Raw genomic sequence first — 13020 nt, 5'->3', positions numbered from 1 at the left:
AGAACTGTACACGACGTTCAAAGTCGTCGCCATGCAATTCCTGGTGCATAGAAATATGGTACGGGTGCAATCGATGTTGTTGTAGCATTCTCAACACCGAAGTTTTTGAGATTCCCGATTCTCGCGCAATTTGTCTCCTACTGATGTGCGGATTAGCCGAGACAGCAGCTAAAACACCTACTTGGGCATCATCATTTGTTGCAGGTCGTGGTTGACGTTTCACATGTGGCTGAACACTTCCTGTTTCGCCGAGCGAGGTGGCGCGGTGGTTAGACACTGGACTCGCATACGGGAGGGCGACGGTTCAATGCCGCGTCCGGCCATCCTGATTTAGGTTTTCCGTGATTTCCGTAATCACTCCAGGCAAATGCCGGGATGGTTCCTCTGAAAGGGCACGGCCCACTTCCTTCCCCATCCTTCCCTAACCCAATGAGACCGATGACCTCGCTGTCTGGTCTCCTCCCCAAACAACCCAACCCCACTTCCTGTTTCCTTAAATAACGTAACTATCCGGCGAACGGTCCGGACACTTGGATGATGTCGTTCAGGATACCGAGCAGCATACATAGCACACGCCCTTTGGGCATTTTGATCACAATAGCCATACATCAACACGATATCCACCTTTTCCACAACTGGTAAACGGTCCATTTTAACACGGGTAATGTATAATGCAGCAAATACCGTCAGCACTGGCGGAATGTTACGTGATACCACGTACTTATACGTTTGTGACTATTACAGCGCCATCTGTCACAAAGCGAAAAAAGTGATCCAACCAAAACATTCATATTTCTTTACGTACTACTCTAATATGTAATAAAAATGGGGGTTCCTATTTTAAAAAAACGCAGTTGATATCCGTTTGACCTATGGCAGCGCCATCTAGCGGACCAACCATAGCGCCATCTGGTTTCCCCCTTCAAGCTAGACGAGTTTCGTTCTTTGTCGTTTTTTTCTTTTGATGCTTATTTCGCGAGATAATTGGTCCGATCACTATCAATGGACCTCCCTGTATAACCAACCTTGCAGGTGCCGTTGTTATATTTGACCACGCACGGCACTGCTGCAATGCCCTCAAAACGTCTCAAGTGTCAATTGTGGTGAGAGCAGTGTTCTGTATAGCTATGAGTGCATTATCTCAAAGCTAAGTGATGTCGAACGTAGGCAAATCGTTGGTGCTCGTATGGTGGGTGCTTTCGTAACCAAGGTAATCGAAGCGTTTGGTGTTTCGAGAGGCACCGTATCAAAGATTTATAACGCGCACAGTGAGCGCGGAAAACATTATATGCCAAGTCGTAACGCAGGCGAATGTGTGTCTTGAGCGATCGTGAAAGACGGTCATTGAAGAAGAATGTGGAGAACAATAAGAGGACGACAGCTGCAAAGGTCACTGTAGAACTGAATGTCACACTCACAAACCCTGTCAGCACCAAAACAACGCGAAGGGAACTGAATAAGCAGTGAATTACAGGGCGAGATGGAATTCCAGAACTACACATCAGTTATGGAAATGCTCGTAACAAGAAATCATGGTGCCGAAGCAACGAAACCTTGACTATGGAGCAATGGAAGAAAGTCAGTCGGTTGGACGAGTCTTGTTTCACACTGTTTCCTCCTGGGAGACTTTACCTCCCAAGAGTGAAACATGGCAGGGGTTCGGTGATAATTTGCGCAGCCATATCGTTGTATTCCATGGGCGCCACGGTTACTCTACATAGTCGCACTACTGACAAGGATTATGTGACAATTTTGGCTGATCAGGTCCGTCTCATGATACAATATTTGTTCCCCAATGGTGGCGCTGTGTTCCAAGGCCGGCCGGGGTGGCCGAGCGGTCCTAGGCTCTACAGTCTGGAACCGGGCGACCGCTACGATCACAGATTCGAATCCTGCCTCGGGCATGGATGTGTGACGTCCTTAGGTTAGTTAGGTTTAAGTAGTTGTAAGTTCTAGGGGACTGGTGACCTCAGCAGTTAAGTCCCATAGTGCTCAGAGCCATTTGAACCATTTTTGTGTTCCAAAACAACAGGGACCCTGCTCAAATAGCTCGCATCGACGAGAACTGGTTTTGTGAACCTGGGGATGAATTGTCACGTCTCCTCTGGCCACCAGAGTCAAAACGCCTCAGCATTATTGAGCCTTTGTGGTCTTCTTTGAAGAGAAGGACGCATGATCGCTATCCACCAGCATCGGCGTTACCTAAATTCGCCACTCGTTTGCAGTGAGAATTGTATAACATTCCAGTGAAAGCCATACAGGACCCGTATTTATCCGTTCTGAGATGACTAGAAGCTGTTTTGAATGCTAACGGTATGCTCCAGATATCCTACACCCTCATGAGCTACAATTACCTCTCATGTAACAGCATCATGGTGCCATTTTTCAACAGCACAATGCTCGCCCACACATGGTGCTTGTCTCTATGAATTGTGTGCGTGATGTTGAGGTATTCTCATAGCCAGCAAGATTCCCAGATCTGCCCCCAATAGCACACGTATAGAACCAATTCCGACGTCAATTACATCCCAGTGCCAGTACCCTATATATCACGGACCTGTTACAATGATTGTGCCATGTTGCCACAGGAGAGGATGCAACGGCTTTATAACATCCTTCACAACCGAATTAGTGAATGAATTCAGGCTAGAGGGAGTACAACGTCATACTTATAAGCGGGCCCATACTGCCAACTTTTTTGTAAATTTGACTTGATTTTTGGCATCACTGAAATGACATCACGTACTCTCTCAACCTGTGAAATTTCATTTCGTTTCCTCATCCCCTTCTGGAAGACTTTGTTTTTCGAGCAGAGTATTAGACACAAATACTTCATACACCATTTAGAAGGCAGTACATAATCGCATTTTACTTTAGTCTTTGCATCTTATTTCCCTTCAGATTGCTAAATTAGACCGAAAAACTAAATCTTTTTCTCCCTCAATAGAGGTGCCTTTTTAAAATTTGAAACCTATATCATTTTTAGCATACAATTATTTTGTAACACTTACAGAAAAAATATTAAGTCCTCATGTAGCTTTTGCAGTGTGTCACGAAAACAAAGAAGGCAGCAAAATAGTCATTTACGGGACACTAAAGCAAGAAATTCATTACTACAGTATGAGTAAGTGGCGCGAGAATATACTAACTTCCGATGGTAGCAGACGGTGCCACCATCACTTCCACATCAAAACTTTCTTCCTGAGAATCATTAACTGTGGCGTTCCGTGCTCTATTCGGTTCCATTCCTTTGCGGTATGCGTAAAAGCCGCCATTTGGAATACGTCGCTGGCCATTAAAAATGCAACTCTAGGAAAGACAGCAAAAAACGACATTTTACTTACCGTGCATATACAGTATACACTGTGTAAAATGTATTACATGGGACTGCCATCTTTGGCAACAACAATCGCCGCAACTCTGACAGACACCAAGTCGAACTGAACTTGGGTGACTCAAATGGGTTGGTGATTCCATACTGCTTCAACTCTGTGCCCCAGTTCATTAATCGTAGTATCTGGAAAGTGGTGACGTGTCAGTCTCTTAGCAACCCATCATCAGTTATTTTCAATGGATGTAAGATCTTGACAACGTAATCACCAGGACAACAGTCGTTCAACCTCTATATTGATATACTTCTGGACAACACGAGCAACATGCGGTCTAGTGTTACCTTGTTTAAGGATGACAGCCTAGATAAGAGACACGTCAGAAAAGTAACGACTGCTGTTCAAATTACAGGCTATGCGATCCAGAGGTGATCATTTTGTGTATCCAGTGGCACCCCATTCCATCACACCAGGTGATGTGATCTGGTAACATCATTCTCCTCGAAGCCTCCTTACACGGATTGTGTATATCTCTGTACATCTCTGTGGCCCAGAGGCTCCTCCAACGTGAGCAGGAGCAATTGCAGGATGCAGATGCCTGCAGCAGACTGCTAGCACCTGCGTTTTGTTGTTAACAGCCAGTCACCACTTTGCTGCCCATTCAGCATACATGTCGCACGCAACTTGCAGGTGGCTCTGAAAGTGTGTGGCAGTCATGCTGCCGCTGTATAGCACTCTAGCATCCATGTACAAAACAAGTTGCACTGGGGCTGTCCTGGAAAAATCTGAGGAGTACAGCATATTCAACACAGGCCTGAGCACCGACCCCTGTAGTACTATTTCTTCAAATGGTTCAAATGGCTCTGAGCACTATGGGACTTAACATCTGAGGTCATCAGTCCCCTACAACTTAGAACTACTTAAACCTAACTAACCTAAGGACATCACACACATCCATGCCCGAGGCAGGATTCGAACCTGCGACCTTAGCGGTCGCGCGGTTCCAGACTGAAGCGCCTAGAACCGCTCGGCCACACCGGCCGGCCACTATTCCTTCCACTCAATGAATACCCCCTTCAAAACTGGTGCCACCCACCACTGTGCGCACTGACTAATGCAACTGGAACGCTCTCACTTTACATGTGTGGACATTCAAGCTGGAAGATTTTCCTGTTTTCCTCATTGTCAGCGAGGACAGTGAGGAAGAGCAGCATATCCTTTGTACATGTGGGGAGACTTCATGTGGGACATGGAGCACATGCCAAAACCCAACACTTTAAGTTCTTATTCAGAAGCTGCAGAAACATTTTGAAGGGAAGATGTCAGAACAGAACCTTCTGCAGTATCAGAGGCTCTGAAGAGTGTGTGTAACAATGGAAGTCCTCCTTGCTGGCAGGTCCATTACCTTGTGGTATTCGGCAGCAGAGTGCAGGCTGACATTGTAGAGCTCATTCCCGACAGTGCGGATAGAATATTGTATGGCTGCACCCTTCATCTTTATTTGAAATGCTTCAAAGTCACCAGTCCACTGAATGATGACGGGCAGTGGGGTAGGATCGCAGGTTGTAACCAGGTTGAAGCAACAGAAGAAGAAGCAACAGTGGCAGATGTGCAGGAAGAGTCGTCCTCTTCAGAAGTGCCATGACGTTTGGGTGTTGTCTGCACAACTTCCATTTGGTCCTCTGGATGCTCTCCCTGAGGCAGAAATCCCATCAGGAACGCGAGATTTGCTTCTAGAGTGGCACCCAGAACAGTGTGCTGGTCCACGGCAGGCGCGGTGACGGTACACTATCTCATAATAGAATCACCAGCAAAAGGAGCAGGCTTTACCAACGACAGAAGGCAGCACGTACAAGGCGATAATATAGGACGGATCATAGCGGCGTTGCTCACCACTGGTGGCGAGGCGATGTGCAGCAACGCACAGTTCCGCGTGACGTTCACGCGATCTCGAATTTGCATCCAGATCGTTATCCAAATCTTCAATCAAGTTCGAACGCCGGCTCGTTGTTAAGTGAGGGGGGGGGGGGGGGGGGCTGAATGGCGGCGCTGACGAACCCAGCTCTACCGTATGGCGATTCCCTACGCCCTTCGCCTCTTATTCTGTCTGATCCACACTCTTCCGCATCGTAACTCCGAATGCCCGTCCAAGCGAGCGTGTGAGCACGCTGAGAACTGACACGGGCAAGAGTTGCTTCATTTCAGTCTAAAATATACTCTTGGAAGGAACAGGCATGCGTGGGCCTTAGGAGCCCTTTGCCAACGTTTCTTGGTGGTGTGTCAATTGAACTTCCCAGTCCCCAGGGAGACAGGCAGTGCAATGTTAATCTGCTGGCACTAAAAGAGTAAGTGGTACCCTTTAGCGCTGGCTTGGTTGCGGGTGTACTAGGTCAATGTCTGCGATCTGCGGGAGCTCATGGCAGAGTCTATGAACCTGCGCAAAGAGGGTGTCAGCTTTCTTGTGGATATCTTCCATAATGGTTTCCGAATGGGTGACTACATGAAAGTCCCATAACCGCTCCCATAAGGGACCTGAAGGATCCGGCAAAGGACCTTGTTTTGCACGACCTGCAGACGAATGAGTTGGGCAGATGACTTGATGCCTGGGCCAGTGCTACCATACAGATGGCCAGGAGAACAGTGGCTCTGTAGAGGTAAAGTTTCGAGTAGAGTGCGAGTTCGTAGCTGAAAAGGGAAAGAAGTGCACCCGCACCATCTAGAGTCCTCTGTGTCGTTTCACTGCTATGAGCCTATGGAAAAACAGTCCTGTGTCCAAGATAAATTCCAGGTACCGGACTTGGGGTGACCAAGGCAGCCTGTGTCCACGTACCCTCGAGCTAATCCAGCCGGGGCCTCTTCTTCTAAAAGCAGACCGCTGTGATCTTATTTGCATTCAACGTGACTTTGTTTGTTATGCACCAGGTGACAACTCGCCTCAATTGCCTCTGGAGCTGGGCGACATTGGCAAAATGTTGTTGGCCACTAGTGAAAATGACCTTATCATCTGTAAATTGGGCTAAGGACATTCCAGCCACCGAGGACAGGTCGTTGATGTAGATGTTGAATAATACAGGTGAAAGAAGTAACCCTTTGGGCTACCTGCAAGTAAGGCTTCGTGGTTTGATCTTGCCTCATCAATGGTGATAACGATGGATCTTCCTTCTATGAAACAATCCACCAGGTGAACATAGCAGTCAGAGATGGTGGTCTGGGTAGCCATCTTCCACAGCAGCTTCTCCAGTCAAACCCTGTCATAAGGCTTCTTCCACTCCAAAAATATGGGCACTGTGGACCATGACAAGTTGAAATTAGTCGTGATGTGCTCTACAAGCCATAGCAGCTACAGTTCAGCAGAGAGTCTATTCTCGATGCTGAACTGCTCCAGCATTATTTTCCCATTTGCCACTAAAGGTTCCTGGATCCCGGTGAAGATGATTCTTTCCAGTGTCTTGCTCATCATGCTGAGCATACTTATAGGCCTGTAGTTCTCAGGGATTTGGAGATGCTTTTCTGGCTTGGGGATTGGCATAACTGATGCCCTCCTCTACTGAGGAGGGAAGAAGCTGAGCTGGAGACATGTATTTAGGATACTTTTCAGGAGGACCAATTACTGCCGTGGAAGCAACTTCAGGTGCTCATTCTGGTGGGACTGATGCTGGCTGTGGAAGCGCCTTTGCTCAAAATGGTTCAAATGGCTCTGAGTACTATGGGACCTAAAATCTGAAGTCATCAGTCCCCTAGAACTTAGAACTATTTAAACGTAACTAACCCAAGGACATCACACCCATCCATGACCGAGGCAGGATTCGAAGCTGCGACCATAGCGGTCGCGCGGTTCCAGACTGAAACGCCTAGAACTGCTCAGCCACAACGGCCGGCTGAAGTGCCTTTGCGATTAGCAAGAATCTTCTTGACCTCCATAGGTGTAGGAAAGTTTGGAGCACTAATAGGAGGGCATCGTATGTAGTCGTCAAGAAAATTAAACGTGTTGAACTCCTCAAGGTGTTCCTCTACAATGAGGTCCTTTTGTGGAAGGATGTTTTGCCGCTCCTAAGTGTCTGTGAACGCCTCTGCCATCGGGAGAGGTCCGTAAAGTACACCACATGTTTATGCCAGGGCTATCACGGTTTTTGGGGCACGCAAATGGCACATAACAGCTGCCATTCCTGTTTCTGTTGGAGGTGGAAGTACTCCATGCGGTCTCCCTATTTCTCACACTTCCACTCGAGGAGACTGGCTTGAAGTTCTCTCTGCGACCTTTGTATTTGGCGTCTGTCCCGCAGGTTTCAATATGTCTGCCAATTTCGCCAGCATGGAATTTTTGGATGCTGTAACTCCTGCAGTAGTGGCGCAAGGTCATCGGTGAGCTGTTCAGGGAAGGTCATGGTGGACTTGCTTGATCGCCACCTGAAATTTGAAAGTGAAATAGCTCAGTTCCGAGATAAAGTCCTCCTCTCTCTGTAGGGTGAGCATTGGTCGAACCGTGTTGGTGAGGTAACCACAGTAGGACGCACAGTCGATGGTTTATGGGAGGACGAACACCAATTCTCTGGATGGTGACCAGGATGGAGTGGTTGTTAGAAGTCTTGTTGTTGACGGTACGAGGTCGAGCATGGCTGGCACATTTTGGATGAGGACAACGTCGAGAACAACTGGCTGATGGCGCTGGTTGAAAGGTTTATATGTCAGGTCCGTGGGTTCGTGGATGAGAGAGCCAAGATCATCTGCTAAGTACTAGAGGAGATTGCCCTGCCTGTTATTTGTGAGAGAATTCCATTGGGTGTGGTTTGCTCTGAGGACGCCACTGACTCAGAAATGGTGAGAAGGTGAGCTCGTCCCACTGGAGATCGTTGCTGGGATGAAGGTACCGCGACATATGTGATGCTACCTGAGCTTATTCTCAGTGTCACTGCTGTGGCTTCGATTGTGTCAACTGGTGCAGCTCTTCCAGGAATTGGTATAGCAATTGGTGAAGGAAGATCGCCATAGCGCCGCACCTCTGGAGTTTCCTCTTCGTCCAGTAGGACACCACGCTCCGTATACAAGAGATTTCTGCTCCCTTGAGGCGGTTTTCGCTAACGAGGAGGACATCGGCAGCGTGAGTTGCGAGGAAGGGCTCACTTTTTGCTTGCTTGCTTTTAATGTGGTTTGCGTTCCAAACTGAAAAGACTAAGTCGGTGGTTGGAACGCGGCGATGGGCTATTTAAGCGAAAATTGACACAATGCCCTCCAGTAGGACCATGAATGTACCCATGGTTCAAAAAATGGTTCAAATGGCTCTGAGCACTATGGCACTCAACTTCTGAGGTCATTAGTCCCCTAGAACTTAGAACTAGTTAAACCTAACTAACCTAAGGACATCACACACATCCATGCCCGAGGCAGGATTCGAACCTGCGACCGTAGCGGTCGCGCGATTCCAGACTGAAGCGCCTAGAACCGCTCGGCCACTTCGGGCGGCAATTTACCCATGGTCTCTGGTGCAGCCTGTATGTGCAATGCTGTTACTCTGAGTTTCGAAATTGTGTCGCCCGTGATGATGGATGTCAGAAGTAAAATAATTTGCTTGACAGATTCGCCAACAGAGGCGTCGTTGCCGCCAAGGGAGTTGCTATAAGAAGCTGAACAACGTAACACTTTCCTCCTCCTATTACGAGGGGTGTTCAATAAGTAATGCAACACATTTTTTTCTGAAAGCGGGTTGTTTTTATTCAGGATTTCAGTACACCCTATTTTCCCCCCCCCCCCCCCCCTCTTTTGGCTACTAAGCCCTATTTTTCAACATAAGCTCCGTTCAATGCGACGGCCTCACGCTACGCTACTGGGAGGATATGTTGGCCGCATGGTTTCACTCTACTGGTCAACGTTGGAGTCAACGTCTTATTGCATCAATAACCTTCCCGTCATCCACATCTGCTTCCCTCGGAGTGCATCCTGCATTGGGCAGAAGGTACCAGATCAGGGTACACACATTTGAATACCGAATTTGGCGGACGAGTGTGTCAGCCTTATCAACAAAGACGTCCAGTTGAGCAGTGAGGTGTTTGATTGTGATCCGTCGATCACCTCGAATGAGTGTCCGTGTGCTTCAACATTGCAAGAGTCAGTTGTGTGCGGCCGGCCGGTACGCAGGAGATCGGACAGATTCGTGCGACCTTGCGATGATGACAGATGCCTTGCCCAACGATTCACAATGCTTTTTTTCACTTTCAGATCTCGTAGCAAGAGCCTATGAATATCTGCGATGCTCTGCTTTCCTTCCAAAAGAAACTCAATGACAGTTTGGAATGTACCTCCGTTACAGATGCCATCTTGAAAGTCATGTATAGCGCCGCCACCCATCAGAACTCATGTAACTATAGGGACTAAAGCGGGAATATTCCACGATATTCCACAGCAAATTCCACATTTTTTCAACCGAAACTGCCCTAGAAAAAAATTTATTGCATTACTTATCGAACGCCTCTCATAACTGGCAGGTCGATCTCTCATGATATCTAGTGGTCAGTATCGCATTACATAGGTTCAAATGGCTCTGAGCACTATGGGACTTAACATCTACGGTCATCAGTCCCCTAGAACTTGGAACTACTTAAACCTAACTAACCTAAGGACATCACACAACACCCACTCATCACGAGGCAGAGAAAATCCCTGACCCCGCCGGGAATCGAACCCGGGAACCCGGGCGTGGGAAGCGAGAACGCTACCGCACGACCACGAGCTGCGGACCATTACATAGGTGTGTCTGGGTTGGGTTGTTTGGGGTAGGAGACCAGACAGCGAGGTCATCGGTCTCATCGGATTAGGGAAGGATGGGGAAGGAAGTCGGCCGTGTCCTTTCAAAGGAACCATCCCGGCATTTGCCTGGAGCGATTTAGGGAAATCACGGAAATCCTAAATCAGGATGGCCGGACGCGGGATTGAACCGTCGTCCTCCCGAATGCGAGTCCAGTGTCTAACCACTGCGCCACCTCGCTCGGTGGAGTGTATCTGGTTTCTAGGTATTGGATACTGTATTGGGGTGCCCGTGCAATGAGGAACCGAGGATGAAGACATAGCGTATGGTGCTAACAACGTAAGTTATCTGACCTCTAGGATTGTCAGACCTCTAGGATTAAGGGTGACATGGTCAAACATGTGAATGTTGCAGATAGAACGCATCCTGAGTTTTCACTACACGTACCGTGTTGGGTTACATCGTAAATTCGTAATAGCTGATTTCGGCAGAACGAATGATTGCACAAATTTATGTCTCAAATCCTATGGAAATATGTTCTGAAGTTTCTGGAGAGGATAGAGGCAAGCAGAGACTTCCTGCTCTTAGCGACAGTAGTGTTTGCTCAGTTAAAGTGCTCATTCAAAGTTATATCAAGTTTCTTTACTCCGCGCTTGACTTCTGCTGTATTGGTTCTCGCAGTAAGGTAGTCCTTTCTGATTATCTTCAGCCTTCTATGGGTATAAGATGATGCAGCACACCTTCTGTCAGCTTTTAAACAAACTACAACCAAAATTGAGACAAAAACGACACTTTCTGGAGACTATCAATGTCACCCAAAGAACGCCTGGCCGTTTTTTAATGTGGGTTCAAAAAAGAGTAAACACAAGGTAAACAAAAAAGAAGTTTTAGGGATAGCATTTCCATTTTATGTTTTTAGGAATTAAAAGATAAATACATAATGTTATAAAAATATATTTAAATTTCTACAATACTAATAAAAACAAATCAGGACGAGTCAGTAAAGTATTTTCCACTGGTGAAGTAGACGAACCTGACGAAGATGAGGGGCAGCTTTGAGGATAATGTCTTTGGTTATTTATAAAAGGAATTGTGTGAATCTCTTTGCTGATACATAAGCAGTTGAGTAGAGTTAATGACTCGTTTTCCGCAGATGACGGATATGGTGTTGAAATAGATCTTGATCAGGAATTCGAGGTTGATGGAGGGAATTGGTGGACTGGATCGTTATTGATGAGTTGCTTCAGTTCAAACTCTTGTACAATTACACGTACTTCTTGCTCTGGTTGATCCGTGTTACAATTTTATTGCAACGGACATGGGAGCATACGGGAATAACTCTGATGGAGGCATTCGAGTTAATTCAAATCTTGGAAAGTCATTGGGAAATAATACGCTTACTGAACCAAAGGTTAAAACTTTACCTGGAAGTGATGCTGAACAGTGGTAAGTGCAGGCAATGCAACTTTTCCTCTCAAAACATATCTGATGAGATCATACATGGCAGGGGCTTAAAAATGACAAGGCTATGTTCAGTTATCGTCTGTGTCGGGCAAGAAGGATATCCGGAAACACATTCGGTATCGTGTAACAGAAATTTCGAATATTTAGAAGAATCCTTCAGGGAGATCCTAAAAGCCTTACAATGATACTGACGGCAAGGTGTGTATTGTACAGCGTTATTCGAAAAACGAAAGGTTATAGGGTGGCCGAACAGAAAGGGTCAAAAGGAAGTTGCTGAAGGATTCTAATGATCATCAAATCTTCGAAACCTACCTCCAGTTCGCTGGAGTTAGCCAGGTGCTACATTTGCTGTACGAGACCAACTAAAAAACTTGCTAAATTCTCCACAAGCGAGTGTAGAACGGCAAGAACACGTATCCTTGGCGATATAGCGATCACATAAAGCAAAAACTTCCATTTTTTCCAGAATAAAAAGTAAATAAATATCTTTCTGATATCAAAATTTGTATAATTTTACACTTCTGGCCATTAAAATTGCTACACCACGAAGATGACATGCTACAGACGCGAAATTTAAGCGACAGGAAGAAGATACTGTGATATGCAAATGATTAGCTTTTCAGAGCATTCACACAAGGTTGGCGCCGGTGGCGACACCTACAACGTGCTGACATGAGGAAAGTTTCCAACCGATTTCTCATACACAAACGGCAGTTGACCGGCGTTGCCTGGTGAAACGTTGTTGTGATGCCTCGTGTAAGGAGGAGAAATGCGTACCACCACGTTTCCGACTTTGATAAAGGTGGGATTGTAGCCTATCGCGATTGCGGTTTATCGTGACGCGACATTTCTGCTCGCGTTGGTCGAGATCCAAAGACTGTTAGCAGAATATGGAATCGGTGGGTTCAGGAGGGTAATACGGAACGCCGTGCTGGATCCCAACGGCCCCGTATCATTAGCAGTCGAGATGACAGGCATCTTATCCGCATGGCTGTAACGGATCGTGCAGCCACTTCTCGATCCCTGAGTCAACAGATGGGATCGTTTGCAAGACAGCAACCGTCTGCACGAACAGTTCGACGTCGTTTTGCAGCAGCATGGACTATCAGCTCGGAGACCATGGCTGCGGTTACCCTTGACGCTGCATCACAGACAGGAGCGCCTGCGAGGGTGTACTCAACGACGAACCTTGGCGCACGAATGGCAAAACGTCATTATTTCGGATGAATCCAGGTTCTGTTTACAGCATCATGATGGTCGTATCCGTGTTTGGCGACATCGCGATGAACGCACATTGCAAGCGAGTACTCGTCATCGCCATACTGGCGTATCACCCGCCGTGATGGTATGGGGTGCCATTGGTTACACGTCTCGGTCACCTCTTGTTCGCATTGACGGCACTTTGAACAGTGGACGTTACATTTCAGATGAGTTACGACCCGTGGCTCTACCCTTCATTCTATCCCTGAGAAAACCCTACATTTCAGC

This window comes from Schistocerca piceifrons, chromosome X, assembly GCF_021461385.2.
Source record: "Schistocerca piceifrons isolate TAMUIC-IGC-003096 chromosome X, iqSchPice1.1, whole genome shotgun sequence".
NCBI classification, from domain to species: domain Eukaryota; kingdom Metazoa; phylum Arthropoda; class Insecta; order Orthoptera; family Acrididae; genus Schistocerca; species Schistocerca piceifrons.
This window is presented reverse-complemented; position numbering follows the sequence as displayed.